The 26173-nt window shown below is 33.6% G+C and overlaps 1 protein-coding gene across 1 annotated transcript in view; it reads left to right on the top strand.

Moving 5' to 3' along the window:
• Positions 1-294: 294 nt before the first annotated feature.
• The window catches only part of MEP-1 (zinc finger protein MEP-1), a 43499-nt gene continuing 17620 nt past the window's right edge, over positions 295-26173 (top strand). Inside the window, exon 1 of the mRNA XM_089646150.1 lies at positions 295-432. The gene's annotated coding sequence lies outside the window, so the exon portion shown is untranslated. The remainder of the gene's footprint in view (positions 433-26173) is intronic.

Raw genomic sequence — 26173 nt, 5'->3', positions numbered from 1 at the left:
ACCCCCACCCCATACAAGATCCCTAAAATGATATTGACCCTGAGAAAAATCATTTCCCCAGGATCTCCGGTGTGAAGTTAATGTAAAGTAAAATAAAGAAAAAAAACATTAGCAAAATTAAAAAAAAAAAAAAAAAAATAGGGTAATTTTTTTATTTCAGTTCTTAATTATGGTCTTTCAGCAGGTAAACTAACTATATAATATTATTTGCCAACAGAAGAGGAGCAGAAACCGGCGGACCTGTCGCAGCGCGTGATATTCAAGCGGCGCGAGAAGTCGGAGAAAGCGGATAAGGGCGACAAGGCGTACCAGACCACCGAAGGCTGCTGCGAGAAGCCACGCAAGAAGAAGGAAGCGCCCAAGCCCAGACCCATCGTGTCCTTCGACGATGACTGCGACGATGAATAGCGTCTTCTTTAACCGCTCCTCAAGGTCTGTTCACATTCCCTTTTTGCTGTCTATATTATTTTTTTAATGTTTGTATTTTTTGTGTTTTTTGCTGTCGAAAATTTCTATGTTCCTGGGTATCGACTCTCCAATCCAGGCCGCTCGCAATCGCCGTCGAAAGTAAATTGTCTCGTCGAAGGTACATACTTACATACGCCAAATGTCGTTCCACGCGAACAACGAATGGGTCGAACCACTCGTTGTTCGAGTGGAATGACTTCATCGAGATTCGAGGCCCTGATCTGTAGTATTATCCTTTTTAATTTTTCCAGAAGTGTTGGAGTTAGTAGATTTCGTATCCCTGTTGGAAAATTTGCCTTTGTGTATATATTATGTAATTTAAAAAAAAACGCTGTAAAATAACCGTCAGCTGAAATACTTAAATTAAAATTTTAGGCTTTCGGAAACAAATGTTTCGGTATTTTAATTTTTTTTATGAATTCCCTATCGATTTTCTACTTTCCTAGAGTTTTTCGTGGCGAAATTGTGTAATCAAAATTTTAATGTATAGATAATATCAATATAATCAAAGATACTAATTTAGTTTGTGTCTGTAACTCCGGTACACTGAACTTTAGAACTTTTGCTATGAATACAATTATCATCATTTTTAATATTGAAAGATACCAAAATAATTTAATTTTAATTAATTCTATATTAGAAATGTTTATTTCTTTTGTTTAAATTTAAAAAAGTAAAATATAAAATTTTATTAAATAAAATATACATTTTATTAAATAAAATATACATTTTATAATAGATGCTTACAAACTGTTTTCCATTTTTTCCTAAAAAAGTTATTAGTATCTTCTTGATTTAACCTTAAAACTAAAAGATTAATACAACAGCCATTTTTAATTTACTAAACACTAATTATGAAAAAAATATTACGTTTTTACCAGTTGTGGAATTCGAAATCCCAAAAAATTCAGTTCTGGTTTATCTGATATGAATTCGATGGTAATTGATACGTAGCGATAACGAGCAGGATCGGATTCCCTTCTGCTCCCGAATTTATATTTTGATTTGAAAATTCCCACTCTAGATTTTCCCATAATCAGCCTGATCCGGGAGTCAAAAGGTTGGTTACCTTATTCGACCGACCGGGAATGAAAAAACCGTAATAATAATAATACGGGAACCGTTGCAGAATAAATTGATTGCACATAATGGCCAATAAATACAATGTAGTAATAATAATAGCAACAAACTCGGCTATCAATTACATAGAAACCGCACAGAAAACGATCTTAAAGGTAATACTAAAAAACATAGACTGACTGATACAGACCAAATATTCAACAGCTGTGACGTACTAGATATACGCCAATTATACGTTAAAACACTACTAAACTCACAGACATAGGAATTAATAGACGAGAAGATAATGGCGAGGGGTAAAATCAACTGTTGAAGAACGAAGGGGGTGAAGCTGACTGTGATTCGTCAATAAATCAATCTGACAGTAAATAGGCATCTCGCATTATAATATCACCATTTACTTCTTAAAAGTAAAATCTCCTTTTGAATGAATAGACATTTTTACATGGGAGCGCAAATTACTCGCCACGTTATGAACTAATTTGCGAAGTCCAAATTCGGCAAAGTAAATTTCTTCTGTTTGCAGAGTCGTAGTTAGTTTCAGAGTATTTAGTTAAGACACTTTTACAAATGTTTCATAATTTACTTACCCCAGTAAACAACGATGAGCACACTTGAGAATCGCTACATTGTGATGTGATAGTATATGTTTCTAAAACTGATCCATATAATACGGTGTGAATAAGCTTAAAATAAAGTAAAATAATGCTTACTTATGGAATGTAATACGACAATTGGGTTTTATTCTCTTTTTCACATCTATTTTTACAAGTTTTCATATCACAAGTCAACATTTTGCCGTGTTATTTCGTAAAATGAACCGATGATGCCTCGACCATAGTTCGCACAAGAATGATGACGTCACGTTTTCAAATTTCACTTGAGGCCATACGCGAGCCCAGCCGGCTCCAATGGAACCGGTATGGGAAGTGGGGATAATACGCTTTTAATCACTTAGGGCAGGTCTACTAATATTCATATGTCTATGACTAAACTACATTTTTGACAAAAAAATAAATTTCAACATACACAAAATAACACTAAAAGACCAGTAAGACAAGCGTACAAAGAAAACATAAAAACTCCGACAGTAAATTCAAGCTTTGGACAAAGACACTACCAATACCATGCTATAAAAGCTTTCAACAGTGTAAAACTTGAAATTAAAATTGAGGAAAATAAAAATAAATTCACACACAAAATTACAATAAAGAACAAAAAAGACAATATTACCAAAATTTCATAGCATAAAATAAAAATAAAACCTACACGTAACACACAAAACCAATATAAACACACATCACTCACAAACACACAGGATTATTTTCAATGTATTATTTTTTAATTTTAAGTATATTATTATGTATTTTTAATTTTAAATGCATAATTTTCTCTTTAAATGTATTATGTAGATTATATTTTCATATTATAAAATGAAGGCCTCAGCACGGGCAAGCCACCCAGTGAGGCCTACATTACTGGAAAACTTGAAATGTAAAAAAATATTGTACCAAATAAAAATAATAAAAAATAAATGTGGCGATACTACGGGTATATAAATTGGAAGGTTGTTAACATATATAAACAAAGCAATTAAAGCTGTATGCCATCTTTGATATTTCTTTCCCGTTATTGATTTTCTATTGGTGCATTCTGCATTAAATCTGTCATTTATTTTCTACCAGCGTAAGTCTCCGCAGGCGTTTACGCAGAGTTTTTCGAAATCAGGTACAGACAGTAATTTTCCTATTATTTTGAACTACAAGTGTCAAAATTTCATCCAAACGTATCAATATTCTACTTTAAAATGAGAGGAGAGAGGGTTTTCGAAAAGTCTGCAAAATTTGGCAAACTCGGAATAAAACTGTAGATTTGTATAATAAAACAAAGCCTCACCGCCCTCCACACAGTATGCATAGAAGATGTGCATTCTGCATGTAGAAGCCTAAATGGGAGTGAACAAATAAATTTTAACGAAAAAGAATTTCGATAGGTAGGTATTTGAAAATGTTTGATAAGTTTCACCCGAAGTAAGATAAAATTTAACTTACTTTTTATTCGCAGACACGCCCACAAATAACTTAAATCGGTTTATTTAATATAAACGAATCCTATCACAACTGAAGCCCACTTTCATAAAATATATAAATGAGGTTCTTTGTAATTTATTGGAAAGTGCGGTTTTTACCGTTACACACTTTCCATCGGTTGGAGCTTTGGCTGATTGGTATTAACTTATTAACACATTGTAATCGGATCACGTATTAATACGTTTTTAGCAAATTAATGCTAGAGAGCAGATCACGTATTTATACGTTTTTGATAGATTGTTAGTGGAGCGCGGGTCACGTTAAAATACGGGTTCCAATATACTTGAGTTTTCGCTATATAGCATCTGTAGGGTTGTAGCCATGCAATAATAATTTTTATTTTACATTTAGAAATAATTTTTGTGTATAATTTGTAAAATAAAGGATGTTATGTAAAAAAAATATTATTTTTTTCAAAACTTTCCTACTTTATGTGAAATTCTGCACTAGTTTAACGATGAAGAATACATTTATAAATATAATAAAATAAAATGAAATAAAATAAATAATTTGCAAAAAGAATTATTGAAATCAAACAAATATTTTTGAAGTTATCGCAATTTTTCTAGAGGTCTACGTTAGCGCGAAATTACGCGAAAAATCACCCGTTACCAGCACTAGTACGCGGCCGAAAACTGCCCGATCAAAATGTGTTAAGTCAATAAACCGCCCAATGTTGCAATGCGATCCTCTCTAGTATGATTTTGTTTATTTAAAATTAACCCCACACAGGAGGCCCTAAAGAAAAATCATTTAAATCTGGACCTATGTCATCTCTTGGCTTGCAAGGAAAGAGAGGGAGTTCTGTGAATATAAAATATGTGAGGGTTGAATAGAAATCCAGGGATCAGTAGTGACGTACATATGAATAAATCTCTCCCACTGCAACGCAAGGCGATGGATCGCTCAGTTGGAGGTCAAAGGGTCGGGGGATCTGGCCCGGGCAGTCGGCACCCCTGTTGCTAACCACTTGGGGTGACCTATGGCAGAGGTGTTGGTTATCCAATAAATGGTACCCGGGGAGGCGGTACCTAAACCCAAAATTGAAAAATTGATGAACTTATTGTAATTTTTTAGGTAAAATGATAAAATAAGATTGGGTAATCTGCTGAAATCAACGAGACATGTTAATGATTGGATTAATTATTTTTCGTTTTGATTCATCGTAAATTAGTTTTTCAAATCAACTTCCATACTAATTGGTTTTCTTTAATGTGACGCGTAAAATTATTTACGTTTAATGAACTTTTAATTTTTAAAGTTAGAACTGATTGTGGGTAAACTGATTAGAACTGATTTGGTATCATGGGTAATGATATTGCGGATGCCTTGGCAAAACAAGGAGCGTCCAACCCTATTATTACCCTCGTAAACCACATTCCCCTATCTGACATTTTTTCCATCATCAAAGATAGATCCCGCAATGTTTGGTCGGAGTATTGGCACATTGCTAGTCAATCCAAGGGAGCCTGCTATGCCTCAATACAAAGGACTATTCCATCAAAACCGTGGTTTCAGCAATTCCCTCATTTTTCCAAAAAAGAAATTTCTTCACTCATTCGAATGAGGATCGGACATTGTTCCGTTCCTTCCCATCTTTTTAAAATTCACGTTGTTGACTCCCCAGATTGTACATTCTGTGTTCTAGAAGTGGGAACTTTAGATCACATATTTTTTGGTTGTCCCTCTCTAAACAAATATCCTCTCTTCTATCAAGCCTTATCTAAAATTGCCTCCCCTCCATTCAACATCTCATCTCTTCTAAGTCTGAACTCGACTCCAATTTTCATTATAATTTTGAAATTTGCCAATTTAAATAAAATTAATATTTAAATTCACCTTTCATTTCTCAATAATTTTAAATGATGGCCAAGAACACCCTTGAAGGGTGAAAGCCAGAAATAATAAGAAAAAAAAAAAATAACTGATTGTGGGAACAAAGCGATAAAGTAGGTACCAAAATTATTTTATTTTAATAATAATTTTACATTTGAAATGTGTATTTCTTTTGCATAAAATTTTGACAAATACAATCTGAATCCGTAATGATTTTAAGTTTACTTCCGGTGTTCATTTGAAAGGTAATTCTGATCGTCTCTCTAATTATTATTTTGTTGATAGGCAAATATTCCCGAGAATATTTTTTATAAATACTTGCAGCTTCACGAATCGCACATTTATACTATCCCGTGATTTTTTACGGCTCTGTCTTTTTTCTGCCTTCCAGTTTGAAATATAGGATAGTTTTGGACCATTGATGTAATGTAATGTATTTGGTCTATGTTTTGGACCCGATAGGTGGCACTGTAGTCGAGATATAAAAAAAATATTATTTAACCAAAATTATTATTATTGTTTTTCAGATTTCTCATCCAAAAACGGTGACCGGATAAATCATAAAAATGATAATTCATCACATCTTTAAAAAGTTATATAAAGTCATGGAAAGTGATGAAACAAAAACTTTATTAACTGGGTTAAGTAGGTTAGGTTAACTTAGGTTTAAAAGTTTTTTTCATCTTTTAATGACTTTATATCACTTTTTAAAGGTGTGTTGAATTGTCACTGTGTTGAGTTATTATGGAACCCCAAAAACACATACAGCCATAAATTTTAACTTCTCTGCATAGAAGGCGGTTTGTAATATTATTATCCCCTCATGCTAATTTCTTTGGTTTTGCGAAAAAACTGTAATTACCCGTAGAGTCAATTTGTTAGCTTTTGGGAATATCTCATATGGTTTCATAAAAAGCTTTGTATCTCCCTTACTCTTGTTGTGAGAAATATAAACTAAACGGTGTTAGAAACAGAAAACACCACGCGTTGTATTCAAATCCAGATAATAATTCAAATGTATACCTCTACTATGAAATCGAAGCTTCTGACAATTTCGCAATTTGATTATATGTATATATTTATTATATATTAAAAAAAAATTGTATTATAATTTTTTTTAATATATAACGACAAAAAAGAGAGGTGTCCTTTATGTTTATTATACGTTTGTTTAGTAAAATGTGTTTTTTTTATTTATCAGCAATTTTAGATCAGTGTTTAGAAAAAAAAAATTAAAAACTTTTTTATCTTTGTTTTCACAATTTTAATACTAAAAAAAATATATTTTGTTTCTAATAATCAAATTTATTTCATCTTTTTTAAAAATAGTTTTCGGATAATTTCAAAAATTTTCAATTTATTTGGATTTTATTGCGACGCGGAAATACCTACACACAAATGCTCCCACTTTCTGACAGCATCTATACAGCAATATCTCAAAGGCCTGAGGGTTAATACATTTTTAAGGTAGTTATGATTTCGTAGTTTTAAAATTTCTTGAGATACTGTAGTATGACTAATTGTAATTTTAATGCCATTGTAAATATTTAGTTATACGACAATTTAATGTAGATAATATTATAACACAGAAACTTGGTAAGATTCCCAGTAATATAATGAGGGTTTTATTTTCTAAATTGCCTCGATTTTCAGAATCCGCACAATGGCCTTAATCCTCTTATCTTCGAACCTGTACTGAAAATCATCAGAAATTACAGTTTTAATTACCTTTAGCCCGGGTAGTCCCGAAAGCACCCCATTAGTGGCAAGTCATTATCATCAGTCTCTCTCGCTCGCACTAGTTGCAGTGGTACTGGCCGTTGGTGCATTATTTGTTATGAGTGTTATAGAGTTCAGTCAGGCTTCAGTACTCCGCTGTGACAGTGGTGCTCCGCAGTGAAGTGGAAATAGTAGTTTGTCATAAAAATACTTTTTATAGTTTTATATTCGCAAGTGAAGTGTTTTAACGTGCGTTGACCTTACAAGGTATGCAATCATATTTAATTACTTATATTTTATGTTTTCCAAAATGACTATATTGTGTTTTTTTTTAAATGTGCAGCATGCTTGGATTCAGTTTTGCCTCCGTTAAATCGTTTTCGGTTTTGATGATTCTTAGCGGTTTTCACCCATCCGGAGACTGCAGGTTGTCTGCCTATCTCACATGTGGGAAACAAAAGAATATTCGTAGGTTGATTAATGAAATTTAAATGTTAATCATATTCTCAGCATAATTTGGAGATTGATAAGGTTATGTCAGCTTCCCTTTTCAGGGTCCTGATCTATTCTTCGTCTTTCTATTACCTCTCAAGGAGATATACAGGTTGTATCGGCACTAACCCGACAAACTTTAACCAGCTATTCCTTAGCACATTTGGAGTAAAAAATATTATGGGCACTTTGCTGTCCGGTAGCATTTTTTTTTCAATTAAAAACAAATTTTTTTAAAATTTCCACACTACATCACTGTCATTGGCATTGCGTTTCGTGTTTAAAAGCTGTTATAATCAAGTATGTCGAAAAGCGTCTTTGCTCTTTCGCACACACTAAATAATAATAGTTAAAAATGAGACGAATGGTGCCGTGCCATTTCGTTGTGATTGTAAAAGTGCGCCAATATAGGTCACACGTGCATTATTCAACGGAATTCGAATAAAATATTTCCAGATGGGTTTTCAAACTTTGACAAAGGATAAAACAGTGGTGACATGTGGTGAAAATATGAATAGTAAATTTTTTATTAAAAAAAACGTTACCGCACAGCGGAGTGCACATAAGATTTTTTTACTCCAAATATGCTAAGGAATAGCTGGTTAAAGTTTGTCGGGTACGTGCCGATACACCCTGTATTAGGCATTATTCGCAATCAAGTCATTATTATGAGTTGATTTTTATAATATTTTATGTATGAGTATACAGGAAAGATCCTACCCGCCACACTCTTCCTACCCGCCACACTAATATTTTAACGATATTTTTCTTATTTATAATCCGCGAAACAAGTCTATTTTACCGTCATCCAGAGTGTAGTCCTAATATAAATATTGCTTAGAATTCTATAGCACGCCACTGGAAACTGTTCGTTCCTAATAAGGCTCAGCAGTAAGCCTTCAAAAAGAAGAAGAAAATTGTATGAAACGTAGATTACGAATGTTAATGTATCTTCTTCTTCTATATAAATTAATAAATGTTCGTAAACGTTTTTAAACATCTTAAATCTCCTAAAGTTCTTTCGATTGCTTTGAAATTTTGACGCAATGTTGTATTTCTGTTTTACACAGACAGAGTGAACCACAGCAACGCGTGGCGGGGTACATCTAGTATTAAAAGTGGGTACTCCTGAGGTTACAGGGACAAAACTAGAGCGGAACCCTTTTACAGTTACACGACTCGTTTAAAATGGAGCAAGAATCTCGACAAATACCTTTAAAGATACACTAAAAAATTTCATACCTATAACATGAAGTAACATAACAATTTTTTTTTTAAATATTTTTTGAGCATGCTTTGCTATTTTTTTCTTTCGATAGAATTTCGTATAATTAACGTTTCAGTTCTACAAATGTATAGATATTATTTTCAAAAACAACACATATTTTTTTGGAACATAAAGAAATATGTTATAAAAGGGTAGAAATTCAGAAAGCGGGGGCTTAAACAGACAGTTACTTAGCTGCAAGGAGATTAAACCAAGCATAGCTAAGCATTACGAATATATTTTATTAATATTTAATAATTTCCTCTATAAAAATGTTTAGCCGAGTAAAGTCGTAATTCGACGCTGGGAAGCTCGACTCGGACAGTTTTCCACGCTGCAACCCGAAACTAAGAAACGCGAACTAGCCAATGCTATCTTGCTTCTTTTCTATTCTTGTTAATATAGCTTTCTGCAAGCGAAGCAAAGCAATCGCTTGGCCTATTTCGCTATTGACGGGAATTTATGGCGAACGATATGCTGAAATAGGCCAAGCCACGAAAATATGACGTGATCTGTCAGGCTTCAATATTCAAATTCGCGGGGTGGCTAATATCTTTGAAATGTTATTTTCGATTCAAACCAAGTGAGATCCCTGAGGGGTAGCGCCTTGTTGCGTATTGTAATTGCCCAGAGCCAGTGGAACTCCTATGGTGAAACGTAACATAATTTATAATTGTCGCTTTCGTGAATGGCGCTAATTAAAGTATTTTAGAATTTTTTTTGTTAATTATGCTTCAAAATAGTCAGAAGATTTATTTGTTGGTGCTTGAACATTTGTATTTATTATTTATTTTTATTTTATTTATTTTAAATACATAAACGGCTATACTGCCTTTTATAAATAAACATATAATAGAGTACAAAGTAAGAAAAATAATATTATTACATTATGGTAGTTTTAAACTTAAAAATAACATACAATTATTTTGTGTATCACAACAAAAATAACAAAAAAAGAACAATGAGAAATATCATCATTTCATTTCAACATGTCCATAATAGTTTAACTCAAAAAAAAAATTGTGTCTTACCCAACTTAAGACAATCCAATAACGACATCTGGAAAATCACTGTGATTACAAACTGATTTTGTATTTATTGAAAGTTTTAGAACTCGAATATGTGTTTGTCATTTGAATTCACCCTTCATAATATTGATAATACGGCATCCGTGTTCGACGGGTAAGACTCTCGACCAGCAAGATGGAGGTCACTGGATTAAATCCCGGTGGGCGCAAGCAAATTTTATTTATTAAATTATAAAACACACTGAGTAATACACCACTTTCAGGCAGATAAAACTAGAATAAATTATAGTTACGTTAAGTTGTAAATTTCAATTAGAAAAACTTTGTTTGTCAAAAAAATCTGTAGGGCACAGCTTGAAATAGTCTCATTTAAAAAATAAATAAAAATGTCACCTGCCGTGTGGTTTCTAGTCTCGAAAAATAGAGCAAGGGTTCCTTCGCAACTCTCAGCAAGTAGCAAGTGCTTGCTCCATAGCGCTATCATTGCATGGCCCACCAGCCCGGCAGAGAGGCACTTCAGCTGGCAAGTAACGGCATCCCACAGGGTCGCTATTGTAGGCCTATTAATTAGTCAGTCGTCCTCTAGCCGGGTCTGGGGGCGGATCGGTTCAGGTTGTTTGTGTATGTGAGAAGATGCTTTCAAATTGATCTGTGTTGTTTGTACTGTCTTTTTTTAAACCTATTTTGTAGGTTATATATACAGCAAGCTGAGTGAAGCCGGAAAATTTCATGGAATTTTGGGATGTCAAATATGTATAAAGTTCGCACTTTCTCTAATCCCGTAGGGACTAAATCCAGGGGACTAATCCCTAATTCGGGGAATGATAAATTGTAGCCTGAATGAATTATGGGAGAAGAAAGAGATAGGCAATGTTTGGGAAGTAGCTGTACCTACATGATCACAAAACATACCAATAGTCAGTAATAGAGACTACATATTAAACATCGATTTTAATATGTAGTCTCTGACCAGGGTAGCGATTCTCCAATCCGCGCCGCTCGCAATCGCCGTCGAAAGTACATACATTGGTCGACTTTCGTATTCATGAGTCTCTTCGAAGGTACATACTTCGACGCCAAACGTCAAAAGTCATTCCACTCAAACAACGAATGGGTCGATCTCATCAAAATGACAGTCCAACACAATTACAAAAAGTGATATAAAGTCATGAAAAGTGATGAAACAAAAACTAGGTTACATAGTTAGCTATTTAACCTAGTTTTTGTTTCGTCACTTTTAATGACTTTATATCACTTTATAAGGGTGTGTTTAATTGTCATTTTGATAAATATCATGGAACCGATTGATCATTATTTAGATATAGGACTGATTGCTAGTGGAATGACTGCTGAGCGTGGGCCTGGGGCTGTTAACAAAATTAACCCAGATTTAGTAGCTTGTAGAGGTGTTAAAAACAGGTTCATTCCAAATTATTTCCATTAGATGTTTATACTAGTCTTTTTTCCTTTTGCGGCATTCTGTTTTGACATTTCAAATTATCATCATAGAAACGTCAAAAACATCAGAAACATAGACAATATTCACATGGCTGCCAATATAATCATCTCTTCAACCTTTCGACTTTCAAGAATATGTTTAAATGAAACATTCGACAAAGTTTGTCGACACGAACGGTAATTTTTTTGTTTGTAGATGACGCATAACGAATAACATGATCGTTAGTGGAGAATAGAGACCCAGGACGATACTGACGATCTTCTACTCTTCCGCTATGTAATATTCAACTGTCAAATAACCGACTATCGGATAATCGCGATTCAAATGTATTTTTCACATAGACTTTCAAATTGATTGAGTTTCGAAGAGCGTTGGAAGCGACGTGATCGTCTCCCTTTCTTTAATTTGGCAATAAATTAATCTGGCAGTATCTACAGTCATATCACTATTCAGTCCTCTAAAATAAAATCTGCCTTCGAATTGCTGGCTGCATAAAAAACCTAACTTAACTTATCCCAAATCGCGTAAACAAAAGTTCGGACTTGTTTCCAAAATTTAATATTTCGTTACACTCTTTAGTTAGACACTTCTACAAGTGTGTTATAATGTGCTAACTTTGTTACAAAAAAATCAGTTCCTGCGTAGAAATGTCACAAAATGTACTGCGCTGCAAACCTTTGCCTTAGCTTTACTTTTCTGCGCAGGGTCTGGTTATTTCAATGTGCGCTCTTCGGCGGTCAATGTACGACTGATGTCGTAATTTATTCATAGCATCCTTGGTCTTCTCATGGTTTACGTCCAGCTGGTCGAAATGATACCCAGATTTAATGTTAGGGTTACCAATTTGGATGTCTATGATTTCTCATCTGAAATAGGCAGTTCTATCGAGTCCAAAAAAGTATCTTCGTTACTCTCATAGTATTTCGCAACGGAATTTTCGTATATCATTCTTCGGAGTAGGCAGATTCTCAAGATAAAAAATACACCGTATACTACCGCGATTCCTTCGAATTTTCAATTTCCGAGCCAATGATTTTTCTAAGCCGGCCACAACGTGGTATCGTTACTTGGGACACGGTTACAAAATAAGCATGTCGTCACGTAATGAAATGGAAGGTGCCACGTGGAACCAACAAATTAATATTGCCCACCGTTAGTTCCTTCACAGTCACAGCAATTATTACCGTCGCGTCGTGTGCCAAACCACAAATATTTTTAAATGCATTTATAAAAAAAATAAACAATATATAATATAATTGTGATCTTTGGTACATTAGTCTCTTTCTGCCAGGGGCGGGCGGTGAATTTTTAAAAATTATTTATTCTCATTAATTTAATCACGCTTTTGTCATTGCTAACTTAATTCATGCATGTTTAAAAATGCCCTATAGTCCTGCTACTTACAGTTTCCCCTTAGTAACTTTCCTTTTAGTCATAGTCTTTTTAAGTTAGTGGGAGAGCAAATGCAAGTTGCCGTATTTTCCGTGTTATAAATTTCCTATTAAAAACTTAATCTCGTGTTTTATGCAAAAAAAAATACTTAAGGCTGTTTGTTGTAAGTCATCAGAAACATTTATAATCGTGTAAAAATGAGGAAATACTAATAGTTTTAGAAATTACATATTTTTAACTGTAAAATGGGTAAGTGGCATAGACATATGAATATTAGTAGACCTGCCCTAAGTGATTAAAAGCGTATTATCCCCACTCCCCATACCGGTTCCATTGAGCCGGCTGGGCTCGCGTATGGCTTCCCATGAATCAAAAGAATGTGACGTCATCATTCTTGTTCGAACTAGCGTCGAGCTACGGTCGAGTTCGTTTTACGAAATAACGCGGCAAAATGGTCGGTTGCGCTATGAAAACTTGTAAAAATAGAAGTGAAAAAGAGAATAAACCCAATTTTCGTATTACATTCCATAGGTAAGCATTATTTTAATTTGTTTTAAGCTTATCACATCGTATAATATAGATCAGTTTTAGAAACATATACTATCACGCGATGGACGCGAACAACAAAGCCGTGTCCACAAGAATCAGGGATGTGCCTTCGCCTTTTGCGCTTTGATAAAATATGTATATATATATATATATTTTTTTTTTTTACTCGCCACGTTATGAACTAATTTGCGAAGTCCAAATTTGGCAAAGTAAATTTCTTCTGTTTGCAGAGTCGTAGTTAGTTTCAGAGTATTTAGTTAAGAGACTTTTACAAATGTTTCATAATTTACTTACCCCAGTAAACAACGATGAGCACACTTGAGAATCGCTACATTGTGATGTGATAGTATGTGTTTCTAAAACTGATCCATATAATACGGTGTGAATAAGCTTAAAATAAAGTAAAATAATGCTTACTTATGGAATGTAATACGACAATTGGGTTTATTCTCTTTTTCACATCTATTTTTACAAGTTTTCATATCACAAGTCAACATTTTGCCGTGTTATTTCGTAAAATGAACCGATGATGCCTCGACCATAGTTCGCACAAGAATGATGACGTCACGTTTTCAAATTTCACTTGAGGCCATACGCGAGCCCAGCCGGCTCCAATGGAACCGGTATGGGGAGTGGGGATAATACGCTTTTAATCACTTAGGGCAGGTCTACTAATATTCATATGTCTATGGTATTACGTTGTTTTCGATCATATTCAATTATTAACCTATCAACTGTGGGAGGGACTCCGGAGTCCTCCAAACTAAAATCGAAGATTTTTTTTAAATCAATTTTAACCCGTGTTTACAAAGGAACTGTATGAATAATACGGCCAGAATCGCTTGCGCTAAATATTTCTTTAGGAAATATTTTTTATTTGATAAACGCAGCTTCTTTGACGGCGTTGGAATATATTATCTTCCACTTTAGAACGTGCCGCAAACATCCTTTAAATTATTTTAAATTAGTAAATCGTGAAATAATTCAAATTAATCAAATAAAAATTTTATTTGCACGCTGGGTTTCGAACCCGAAACTTCCCGCTTGCTAGTTGAGAGCGTTACCCCTCGACTACGGAGACCTTCATATCTATGATTTGTAATTTTTCTCACGGACACGGGCGTCATCACAGTCAACAGATTAATACCTTCTTTCTATGTTGGTTCATCTTTAAAATATATTTTTATTCAGCTGTTATTATTTATCTAGCATCGATAATATAACTATTGTACATGTTGTTTTCTCTTAAACTGTGCTTTTATTTTTGTACATTATTTAAACCCCTGTAAGTTGTTTATTGGATGCTGTTCTCACAAATATACTTTAATTATTAACCCTTTTGTCTTTTTCTTTTGATTTCTTCCATTGTCCGTATATATTTATATATACATAATTTATATGTATAACTCGTATATTTTTTAATAATATTATGCATAGTCTTAGAATACTGTTATTATGTCGGTGTATATAATACTGTCTTACTAATTTCTTGCAGACATATTATGATGCTTAAATGTACCTAAAAAAATGTTTATGCAAATATTATACCCAAAAAATAAATAAAAAGCACCTTCATCGACAAAATACTCCCAAATAATACCCCACACCTGGCTATGTGGTGGTGAGAAGTACCTAGCTATGTAAATCTGGTCACTGAACACGCCTAAAGCCATTTCAAGTAGTTGGGGCGATACTGAGAGTATCTACAAAAACAAGGAGCAAATAATAATGTAAATGCTACGTATTATTGTGATGAAATAATGTTTGAAATAATTCGCGTAAATTAATTTTAATTAAAAGTGATAATTACATTATTTTATTATTAATAGGAAAAAAAGCGGTTGTGACAACCCTAGATCATTGTTCGAATGTGGCCGTTGCTTAGAGTAATAATATAGCCGTTGTCAAGTGTGCTTGTCGCTGTTTACTGGGGTAAGTAAATTATGAACATTCGTAAAAGGGTCTTAACTAAATACTCTGAAACTAACTACGACGCTGCAAACAGAAGAAATTTACTTTGCCGAATTTGGACTTCGCAAATTTGTTCATAACGTGGCGAGTAATTTGCGCTCCCATGTAAAAATGTCTATTCATTCAAAGCAGATTTTACTTTTAAGAAGTAAATGGTGATATTATAATGCGAGATGCCTATTTACTGTCAGATTGATTTATTGACGAATCACAGTCATCTTCACTCCCTTCGTTCTTCAACAGTTGATTTTACCCCTCGCCATTATCTTCTCGTCTATTAATTCCTATGTCTGTGGTAAGTGGGTTTATTTTCGAAGCTGAAACTTTTGCAAAGAAGCGCGCGCATTAAAACCTTCAACTGTCGTTGCAATCTGTTATTAAGAATAATTAAGACTTTTTGGGAAACGCCCTTTTATTGTTGATCAGAATAGTTTAATGTACAACCAGAATGCATTTCAGATTAAGGCGATGCCATACGTAGTAATGCAATATCATGGGTTTTTGGTTTGAAAATGTGGTCGCCTAGAAATGTTTCAGATGCTTTAATTAAATACTGCAAGTAGAATACATCTTGGCTTTTGAAATAATCGAGTATTTTTTAGATAAGTCTTTTTATAAGCCCACAAAAAAATAATGTAAAGGCCTATGAAAACTGCTTTAAAGTTCAAAATCTCCTATTTACGAACCCATTTTCGGTGATGATTTTATTGTATAATGTGGCAAATTAAGTTATTTATAAAATGATCGAAAAAAATGTATATATTTATGCCTGAACATCCACAAAATATAATTAAAAACACTTTTTGTACATGTTTTTTTCTTGCATAAATCAAAACAGGCGGATGGTGTTAAGCGGGAATTTAAACCTTATCGCCATCTACGTAAGGGTTGTTATTGATAGCGGCTCAATTTACAATATTACACGACGTAGTGCATCGCCTTAAGAGAATGATACATACCTCCGAATAATTTTGAACGGCACGTCTCTGCTGCACTCCATTGCATTTTGTTGCCAATTGCATCGCAACGGAATTAATTAATTTTTTTAGTATAAGAGACGATTCGCCGATTATACTCGCCGTTGTTATAAACGCTTTTTGCCATCGTCGCCCGAAGTTGCCGCTGTGGCTATCGACCCGCTTTAAAATGCCATATTTTAAAATATCCACAATGTTTTTTTACCCGAAACCGTTTTTTGGCGATGACGAAACCGAAGGTTCCTAGCGCGCTGGTTACTGGCTACACCATTATGGTATTGTAAAACGCGCAGAGCAAAGTAGATTCTATCTGCTTTCCCATGACTCCGGCGAAGTGGATTTTTTGACACCGTGTCTATTTCTCATCGATTTTGTTGGCAGCACGGGACTTGCTCCGAAACATGGCCAACCTGGGAATATTTCAAACGAATGCTTAGGAATGTAATATTATACGGCAAATTAGATTATTTAGCAACGCACCGTGTTTATCGAAAATCGAAAGCTATGATATCACTCAAAGTACTCGTTACGTAATATTTCAACTCGTTAATTAATCCTTAATTTCTTCTCAACATCATATTAATTTTAACAATATTGGGACTATTATGTCAATTTGGGAGGCGGGTATGGAGACCACCGCACCGGGAATCATTTATTGAATAACCAACACTCACAAGATGGTTCGCTTCGGTTGGTGATTTAGCAGGAGTACCCGGGTTCATGGGGTGAGGTTTGTCTAGGTTTTGGCGGCGGATGCGTTTGACCACCAACTGCGTTGCGGTTCAGATCGGGAGATAATGGTTGAAGGAGACCTTTTTACTTGTCCAGCCGGACTCTCTCGACCCATAACCTTGCACTACAGTGGATGGCCCTGAGGGATTTTTTACTCAGGGCCTCCCTGTGCGGAGCTAATGTAAAGAAGTCGGTTTCCGATTGAATTTTTTTAACTGTACACTTAATTAAGTAGTTACGGATCTTATTAACGTTCTATAAAGTTCTTCCTGACCGCAGAGCACAGCAAGTGTCCGGGGATTGCCAAGGGGGTTGACGAGGCATATTCCCCCAGCAAACCTCGTTGTTGGAGGATGGGTGGCGGTAGGAGGGGGGGGGGGTTGTATATTGTGAAGAAATGCCATGTTATTACTATTTCGCGCTGTGAGAATATTGTGAACTAATAACAAGCGTGTTCGTAGGTTAATATGGCAACCGGAAAAATTGAAACAGCAACAAATCAGAACACTTTAAAAGGGATGAAATGTGCACGCAGAATACTTAGTGATAAAAAATAGTGTTAATTTATTAAAAATCTGGTCAAATTATTCGTTTTCCTGTTAAAAACGGGACTGCAGGCCTTTGAAGAATGAATTGACAGAGTGCCTAATAAAGTATCAGTTAAAAGCGAATTTTATGAGGATGGCGGACCACGAATTATCCTATTAAATCACTTTTACAATAGGATAATTTTACTCCTTGTGATGAATTTTTTTTACTAGGTTAGGTCAGGTTTTTAGGCTATTTAGGTTAGGTTAGTTTTTTCACGCAGGTTCTTCTTTCAGTATTATTTGTATTTTTCGTGTGAATGCACGACTTTTGAGCAGCGAGCATTTTTTTCACCTCCATTTCATAAATGATTAATAGAACCACGAACGCAATACAGGGACAAGGGGTGACCTTTCATTCGGTTCCATGGAAGGACTAGCTATTGGTTAGGGTAAGTAGCGGGCACTGCACAATGGTTCCTGTTGCTGAGAGCTCCGCTGTGACCTCTCTTTCTGTTACATGCGCCGTTTATTAGAAAGAAGGAGAGAGTTAATGACAGTACCCACGCCTACAAAAGTTATTTTATATTTCGTTAAAATAACAAGTTCTTATCGTTTTCAGTTTTCATAATAAACTGGTATTAAGGTATTATAATTATTTGCATACCTGTGTTCTTAACTACAAATTTGAGCCATTGAACATGCAATTTGAATTCGGCGGGATCATACCCATTAACCCTGAAAAATGTAGTACAATGAGTCGTTCATTAGGGCTGTAATTTATTTATTTATTAAGTTAAAAGAACTTTTACATTTCAATTTCTTAACTTAAATAAGTACATACAGGTAGTTTTCTAATTTTGTTCTGATAACTTAAGATTAAAACGTTTTTTTTAAATACATTTATACTCTCCGTTTTAAGGTTATCTGGAAGTATATTGTATATCTGTAAACCCTCGTGGCCAATGCCTCTTTTGCCACTTTCAGTCCTTACATTAATTCACCGGGACACGACGGTGGCACAACCACGGAGAGCACGGAGAAAATGTTAAAAAAGTGACAACATTTCAACTTCCTGATAGAATTTAAAATATATCGAGAACACGTAAAGAAAAATTATAAAAATGCTTATTATATAAAATAAATCATAGTACGCACATTTGGTTTGGTGTCCCAACTGGTTATGCTGCCGTCTGTGGTCTCTCGGTGAATTAGGACCCCTAAGCTATGGAAAACGATATTTCCTCTTTGCTCATATTGTGCACAAAATTTACCCCTATATTACCCCTTTTTTATTTTTTATTTAATACATGTTACATTGTTTTGAAATTTACATAAAGTAGATATAATGAATCACCATACTAGGCGGCTGCCTGTTTCATGGTGACCAATTGAGTGTAATTACTTTGTATGAAATATGAAATCTATTGTAAACATATGAAATTAGTAACTATAGATGAAGCTAAAATTTTGGAAAAATTGTAATAAAAAGTAGAAGATAGAAATTAGAAAGGAGAAAGAAGTAAATTAGCATTAGATTGTAAAAATGTACATAATTATATATATAATTTTTAATATGTGTGCATGCAAGCACACATGTGTATATAGCAGCAGACATACCTATATACATATAACAACACATGTATACATACACCCATATGACGCATCCTCACGCATATAAACAATATATACACCTCTATCTGAGTACTTGGAATAGGCTACTAACACTATAACAATCACACATCAAAAGAATCCCCGAGCGCTTTCCTGAAACTGTCGTATTTGGCTATTGATTTTATTTCTAACGTTAAATTATTGAATATTTTTGGAGCAAGAAAGTTAAATTGTCTTTGTGCCATTGAGGTTTTTATTGGGGGAATAGTATAATTGGATTTGTTGGAATATCTTGTATTATGGGTCGATTCAAAAATATTTTTTTCGTATGTTTGAACTTATAGTAGGAGGATATGTTTTTGACGTATAAGGATTTTATGTTGAGTACTTTGAAGTCGTTAAATAAGTCCTTCGTGGGGTGAATATAGTGTACTTTGTAAATAGTCCGCATTATCAATTTTTGAGCTTTAATTATTAATTATTAATCTAATATCGTGTTAGAGCATCCTCCCCAGACTACTATACCGTAAGATATAATTGATTGGCATAAAGAAAAGTATACCGTTTTTAGTGTATTTTTATTTAGAATATTTCGTAATGACCTGAAGATATATGCCAGTTTCCGTATACGGTTTGTAACATTTATTGCGTGATCTTCCCATCGTAGTTTATTGTCAATTATTACACCCTTATAATAATAATAATAATAACTAGGTTAATATTAATGAAGTTACTTTCCTCAGAGCTTATTATCGCATGACATTGCTGTGTCGGATGTAACCTTATTATTATAATGGGTCGATTTCCCACACATTAGTCTTTCTCTTGCTTAATTTTCTGAAAATTTTCCACGAACTTTTACGAAATTACATCATTTCCACTGTTTTTATAATTTTCACAATTTCTACTATGTATTTTCATACGTTCCACTTTTTTCAATATTTTCGCAATTTCTAATATTTTAGAATTTCATCTATTGTCACAATTGTCAATATTTCTGTAATTTCCATTATTTCCAATATTTTCACAAAATCCATCATTTAAACTATTTCCTTGATTTGCGCTATTCCCATCGCGGTCTCCCCGCTGAAAATTCCGTTCTCTCTTTCGTCCGTAACCTCTCTTTTTGTAACATTCACCACTCGGACCTATCAGCGTTAAACCTATACTTCCACAAAAACAATAATATCAAAGTTAATTATTAAGTTTTTAAAAGTGACGGTGTCGCCAATATAAGTAATAATTATACTACAAGCATCTAGCTGGTACCTATTACCATTTTGAGATGAATCAAGTCACGCTACAGGTTTAGGAAGGCATGGAAGGGGTTCCTCTATGGACACGATATACACACCTTCCTGGTGAATAACGCAGTATAGATAGGTTGGTGGTACCTGCCTAGCCAGCGTCATACAGTATAACAAGTAATAATCGCTTCCAAACAACCTTGGGCCGTGATGGCGAACCGAGAGGGAACGTTAGAAAGGTCCCGAAGTCTGTTCCTAAAGCGGTTCCGCGCATAGCCAAACTTATACCAGCTTTACTTTATAAGGTGTTACAATGTGGATGACTGTCGAAGGAGTGTGCAAGGATACTATATTTTACTGCCTTATCTAATTTCATTCAGCCTTCCAACTTGCCCTTAATCTCTAGGTTCCGATAGTCCGGCTGGCTCCGGGCAGTATTCGACTTCCTAAAAAAAATTAAAGAGAAATTCGAATAGCTTTTTTCCCCAACATATGTAATGTAATTATTTAATTAATGTTAACTAAATTTAATAATTTTATTCTGCAAGTATTTTTTGGTTTTTGTTATTGTTACATCTGTTTCGGCTTTCAAGGCCATTTTCAAATTGTGGTTATAACCACGTTTAGACGACTTTTAAGATTCTATTTTACCCCCTCCAAATTTAAAATGATTTATTACCGGTTAATCCGATTTACTGAAAAAATAATTGTGACAATAGATTTCATATATCATCTGTGGGGTATTTTGAAGTATGTTTTCATCAAATTAATGTTCTAATTACTGTTAAATCTTAATTGTTTAATAATTGGCTGCTATTAATTTATTTAAATGTGTTATACTGTTAGTGCGGGGAATAAATAATTTTCCTTACTTTTATTAATTAATGTTATAATAGGGTCATTGGTTCTTTTATTGATTTCTAATTGTTCAAGTAAATTTAATCTAAGGTTCTTTCTTTTTAAATGTAAGAGTTTAAGTTCATTGTTGTCAAGCGGGACGTGATTATTCACTAAGATGTTCTGCGAATTTTGAAAAAGTGATTTTATTATTATAACATCTTATATGTTCTTTGAATCTAGTTGATTTAGCCATTCCCGTCTGTCCGATATAAGTAGCGTTGCACTCGGCGTGGTCACATTTTAATTCAAATATGCCACTATTATTAAGTTTAGGATTTCTACTTTTAGAGTTTTTAAGGTTTGTTCCTATGTTATTATTGGTTTTGAAAGCTATATTTAGACCGCATTTAAAAAAAAAATCTTTTTCTATTTTTATGGATATTGGACCGATGAATTCGAGACATCCAATTTTTTATAATTTATCGGATATATTAAATTAATTTTGTTTTTATATTTCTTGTTTTTTATTATTTTTTTAGTGTTATTTATGTCATAGCCATTATTAACTGCGATGGTTTGTAGTGTTGCCTTTTCTGATCTGATTTTATACTCATCCCATCGGTTTACCACCCTCCTCGGTGTATTGTCCTTTTCTATTATTTTCATCGTAATCTAACATATTAAGTAGCCGATATCCCCAGAAATCGGTTATTCAATTTGCCATTTGCCAAAAAGCTTCTGCGAAAGCCTCGTCTCTGATCTCTAAATAGTAGTTTGAAATATTCATTTAATTGTAAAAAAAGAGACGCCATGTAATAGAAAAAAAAATTAAATAGTAATTGTAAAAAGTCGGTTGAAGGCGGATAGGATTTTTTCTATTCTGTTCTATTTTATAATGCATAAAATTATCTTAAATTATTTTTCTTTAAGTATTAATTTTGGACACCTTTTTAAAAACGCCGAACCCCTTTTCCTTGGCTGGCCCGCGATTCCTTATATCCAACATTACCAATTATTACCAATCCGGTAACCTTGAATCTATGTGTAGACCTAACGCTGACCTAACAAACATCTCACCAACTGCATTAGCGAAGTGATACTATAATACATATCACAGTATGCACTTGCCAACTACCATATATATATATATTAGAATACATTGATATGTTATACCTACCTACGCGTAAAAATATAATAATATGTGCATATTAGTAAAGTTATAGTATTGCGAATGTGATTACATGTTGCATGCATGTTAGGACATGATGTACACCCGTGGAATATAATTCGTATATATAAAAAATATTTATTGCACAAAAAGAGTACAAAGGGTATAACTTATAGGTCACATCCCATTTCTTCCAGCTAACCCAACAAATACACATTATATCACATAACCCAACAATTACATGTTAACAAATAAATAACAGTAAATAAAAAAATAAAAAAAACAGAGGTATTTAATTCATGTAAGGTATTCATTCAAGGCGTAGTGACATTTGTTTAAAAGTAATGTTTTTAGTGTTGATTTAAATTTAAGTGTGTCGGTTATTTGTTTGATGCTACGTGGAATGTTGTTATATATTTTAATGGCCATGTAGTGTGGTCCTTTTTGAAAAATAGTTTTGTTCGCTTTTGGGATTAATAAGTTTTCTGTGAACCTTGTAGCGTGTTTATGTGTTTTTTGTGGGAAATTTTCTGGAGATGATCGTACTAACAGGCATAACTCCATTATACAGGGTGTATCGGCACGTACCCGACAAACTTTAACCAGCTATTCCTTAGCACATTTGGAGTAAAAAATGTTATGGGCACTTTGCTGTCCGGTAACATTGTTTTTCAATTAAAAACAAAAAAAATAAATAAAAAATCCACACCCCGTCACTGTCATTGGAATTGTTTCTCGTGTTCAACAGCTGTTATTAGCAAGTGTGTCAAAAAGTGTCCTCGCTCTTTCGTGCACACTAAATAATAATAATTAAAAATGAGACGAATGGTGCCGTGCCATTTCGTTGTATTGTAAAAGCGCGCCAACGTAGGTACGTACGTACATTATTCAACGTAACTCGAACAAAATATTGCCAGACGGGTTTTCAAACTTTGACAAAGGATAAAACAGTGGTGACATGTGGTGAAAATATGAATAGTAAATTTTTAATTAAAAAAAAGTTATCGCACAGCAAAGTGCCCATAACATTTTTACTCCAAATGTGTTAAGGAATAGCTGGTTAAAGTTTGTCGGGTACGTGCCGATACATCCTGTATATATGTCCGTCACTGTCAGATTTAAGATTTTTAAAAATTGGTCTGTAGTTTGTAATTTTTCGTAGGCACCTCTTTTTGATGATAAAAACATCTTTGGCGTTTACTGAGTTTCCCAAAAAACTATTCCGTATTTTATGTATTTTCCGTATTATGAATTATTATTGGATTCTTTTTTTTATTTCATAATCATCTGACGTGTACCCGGCGTTGTTCGCGGACTTATGAATTTTTATGGTACCTATAAATAATATTATTTTATTGTAGTGAGTATTTGGTTCACTTGGCCGTTCTTTCTCGTTCGTCGTCGACTTCTTCACCTATTCATACAAAGTTATACATTCTCCTTATAACTCTTTCTTCGTTCATCACGTACGCCTCATTTTACCAAAAATAATTATTCAACGTATGTCTTTCTCGGGCGTCCCCGACTTTGTCTACCATTCACTTATGTAGTATTCACTCAGTATTATTAAACCCACATTGTTACTGTTAAAAATCCACATTATGTCGACTTCAATTCCACTCTGTATCTCATTCCAGTGCAGAGATAATGTGTTAAAGCTACATCGGACGTCCCCGATTTTTTCTACCATCGACTGCTTTATTATTATATTATATTTAATTCGACTCCATAGCAGAGATAATGTGTTAAGTCTTTCTCGGCATTCAAACTACTATCTTAACCCTTTCACACCCGCATTATTGTTTCCACATATATAAAATATGTAAGGCTTGATAATACCTCAGAAAATTATTATAAAATTTTGGTATTTAATTTTTTTTTTTAGAATTTTTTCTATGTTAATTTGGATTAACATTGGGCGTCAGAGGGTATTTTTTAAATAGTAACCTAAAATAAACATAACACAAAAGTAATACAAATAACTGTTTCATGTCAAAAATGCAAATTTACAATGTAATGATAATCTCTAAGGTTCAAAAAAATAACATTTTAACTAAAATTCATTGAGAAATAAAGAAATAATCAAGGATAATAAATCTTTAAAAATTCGCCATACTAGTCGAAAACATGTCCGTCACTACCAGTGTTAATTTGAATGAACATTGAAATTCATTTACAATATTCTGGCAAATGACTGTGATCGGTGAATTGAACTGATGTTATTATTATAGAACACATCATAATGCGTTAAAATTTGTAATTCGAGTATAAAATATTGATATCTCACCTTAAATGAAGTAATCAATGACAGCAGAAATTCGATGAAACTCACAATCAGCAGATGTCAAAATATTTATCGTTTTTGCGGCGGGAATAAAGATTTCAACCGAGCGGAAAAAATAAACACCACAGAAAAGACTACAAGCTATAAGAAAACGAAAACATGACTTTTCTAAATGGCTACCGTTACGGTAAAAAAATTCACAAAGTTCATGTTAATTTGAATTAACACTGGGGATGAAAGGGTTAACGTTCCTGACACTAATAAGAAAAAAATGAATTTTTAGTGAAATCGGTCCTGTAGTTTGTGAGTCTAAAGGGGACAAACAAATAAACATTCATTTTTTATATATACAGATAGAAAATAGATTAAGGCGATGCCACACATAGTAATGCAAAATCATGTGTTTTTGGTTTGAAAATTTGGTCGCCTAGAAATGTTTCAGATGCTTTAATTAAATACTGCGAGTAGAATACGTTTTGGCCTTTGAAATAATCCAGTATTTTTTAGATAAGTCTTTTTATAAGACCAGAAAAAAATAATGCATAAGGCCTATTAAAACTGCTTTAAAGTTCAAAATCTCCTACTTACAAACCCATTTTCGGTTATAATTTTATTTTATATTGTGGCAAATTAAGTTATTTATAAAATGATCGAAAAAAAATTTAATATTTATGACTGAACATCCACAAAATAAAATAAAAGGCACTTTTTGGCCATGTTTTTTTCTTGCATAAATCAAAACAGGCGGATGGTGTTAAGCGGGAAAATAAACCTTATCGCCATCTACGTAAGGGTTGTTATTGATAGCGGCTCAATTTAAAATATTACACAACGTAGTGCATCGCCTTAATCTCAAGTTAGAAAACAAATACAAATTTTCAAATTTAACCGAATATACGTAAATGCATTTTTGTGTATTGCGAACATAATATATAATATATGAATCATCATAGTTTATGAATTAAGAATGATTAGAATTTACATTTAAAAATGTTATCAATTTGAGGAATTTTTGTTGAAATTTCATTGAATAGTCGGATAGCCCGGTATATACATACAAATGATTTTGTGTTCGAGATTTTTTTCTGGTAATCTATCGAATTGGCGTATCTCGTTATTGTAATTGTTAATCATTTTGCAATCTGGTGAAATATTTATGACGTAAATTTCTTTGTTCTTTTTAGTTGTCAGAAATTATAAACTTTCGTATTTGGGGATTAAATAAATTAGACATTTTTTTCCAACGATTCGAAAAGTATCTATGTAGGCTATGTATAGTGTACACTGACTAAATAAAAACCGGTAGAAGTGTGTAGTGGGCGTATTTGTGTGCCCGAAGTAAACTTATTTATTTCCCACTAGTGCTAACGAAAATAGCAAAATAATTTTTTGAACATAATTATAATCAGTTTCACTGGCCTGTCTGGGACCTA

This window comes from Hesperophylax consimilis, chromosome 23, assembly GCF_061612785.1.
Source record: "Hesperophylax consimilis isolate HC1 chromosome 23, BYU_Hcon_1.0, whole genome shotgun sequence".
In the NCBI taxonomy this organism is placed as follows: domain Eukaryota; kingdom Metazoa; phylum Arthropoda; class Insecta; order Trichoptera; family Limnephilidae; genus Hesperophylax; species Hesperophylax consimilis.
This window is presented reverse-complemented; position numbering and strand designations above follow the sequence as displayed.